Raw genomic sequence first — 2,179 nt, 5'->3', positions numbered from 1 at the left:
CTATTTTCCATTCATTTTTATTTTTTTGAATGGCTGCTGAATTAGAACCAGTCATGTATACATGCATTACTTCCACCTGGGCAACTCAGTCTCTTTCCTCCCTGACTACTTTCAAAGTGAGGAGACCAATAACTTGTAAATCTTTGAATGGAGAGAGGACCAGTAGCCTCTCCCCACCTGGTTGATATGAAATCATGACACTGGAGGGGAAATTAAAATAATAATTTTTTAAAAATTAAAATTAAAAAGACATGAAGCCATGAGCATAAGGGTGCAGCTTCTGTTTCATCTTCAGAGCTTTTTCTCCTAAAACAGGAAAGAATAGATATAACAAGGACAGAAGAATAAGCTGCAAGCACATCTGTCATTACCTCTTTCAGCAAGAACAGGATCATGTATTGGTGGTGTTCAGGTTAGTTCTCAGCTCCTATGTGCCCCTAATAACTTATCCTCCTTGCTCACAATCACAAAGGCAAGGACACCGAGTTGCTTCTACGGCAGTCTTTTTGTATGTGCATTAAATTCTGGTTTATTTAGACAATCCCTTCCAGACTGATGTATTTTTTGTTAAACAAGGTAAAGAGGCCATTCTCAGCCTCATTTCTTATCTATCCTTAATCAGTGATTGGGTTAACTGAGACCTTACCTTAAAGAAACCAAGGGTTACCCACTGCATCTAGCACCATCTCCAGACATCCTGATCTAGATCTGGCCATTAGACCCAGATGTCTCTGGAAGAGAAGGTGAGGCAGGTGACCTTGCAGTTAAATCTAATCCATTTGCATGTTATAGTGTCCTCCCTGATGTCATGGTCCTCTTCTAACTAAAATCAGTTATTAAGAAAGGCACAAAATAGGTGGATTGGAAACAACCACAGAATGAGTAAATGAAATAATTGTTAAACTCTTATCCTATGTAAACACTATACTAAGCATTGGGGATCCAAATAGAAAAGTAAGGTAGTCCCTGATCTCAAGGAGCTAATACTCTAATGGGAAGACAACACATGTGCAAGAATTTAGCTGCAATTCAGATGAACAAGTCCCATAGTCCTTAGGATACAGTGGCAAAGCAAATGTTGACATCTCCTCTTTAATGTCATTTCCATGAATAAGATTATTTTTTGTGATGTTGAGTCATTTGAGAGTCTCTAGGATGTGGTGGCAAGAAATTTTCTTTTCTGGGTCTTCTATACCTACAGATCCTGTAAACTAGTTGTCAAGCAGCATCTCCACAAAGACTGCTTTCCAGGATGATGGGAATGTAAGACCCTTAATAGGGACTTACCCTTAGTGGAACTATTTTTCTGTTTATATTTGTAATACCAGCACTTAATACAGCACCTGGTATACAGTAAGCACTTAGTAAATTATTTTTTTGTTCATTTACTCATTCAATCATTTATTCATTGACCTATTCATTCATTCAGGCAATCAGTCAATCAACTTCACTGTACATGAAGGATCATAAAATAAGTTCAGTTACACAAAGTATATATTTAATAATTCCACATTATATATGAGCCCTAGGTTTTGTTACAAGGGAGGAAAAGAAGATACTGATAACCTAGGAAAGAAAGGAAAAAGGGCTGGAAGGTTACAGATGTCAATAACTTAGATGATGTCATCATTTGCTTAGGGCTGAACCTATTTGTACTAAAATACTCTGATGGTAATATTTTGAGGCAAAGTCCATCTACTCTTTGACTAGAATAGGAAACTGGTCAAAAAAATGAAAGTTCTTATTTTGATGGAAGATTTCTGTTCTCTATCAATCAGCCATTCTTTCCCCAGTATGACTCCCATACTTTTCATCATCCTCCCTCTTGAATGAGACAGGACCTATAGAGGACCCTGATAAACCCTATAAGTGAAAAAAATCAATATCCAACCTTTCCCAAAAAGAGGAAACTCATCTAGTGGAAGTATTTGATAGTTTTAAAAATGGCAATTGATATGGGTATTGCTAACACTTAGAAGAAATATAAATTATAATACAAGGCTTTAAAAAGCATCCAGGGATGTTTAAGTTGCAATACACCCATTGCATGTGCTTTAATTCCATACTGTTTACCAAACACAGATTATAACCATGGTAACCATTACATCACTTTGAAGTACATATAATATAGATTTTCTTGGAGGAAGATACAGTATTATGTATACATACACATACATAT

This window comes from Antechinus flavipes, chromosome 1 (genome assembly GCF_016432865.1).
Source record: "Antechinus flavipes isolate AdamAnt ecotype Samford, QLD, Australia chromosome 1, AdamAnt_v2, whole genome shotgun sequence".
In the NCBI taxonomy this organism is placed as follows: domain Eukaryota; kingdom Metazoa; phylum Chordata; class Mammalia; order Dasyuromorphia; family Dasyuridae; genus Antechinus; species Antechinus flavipes.
This window is presented reverse-complemented; position numbering follows the sequence as displayed.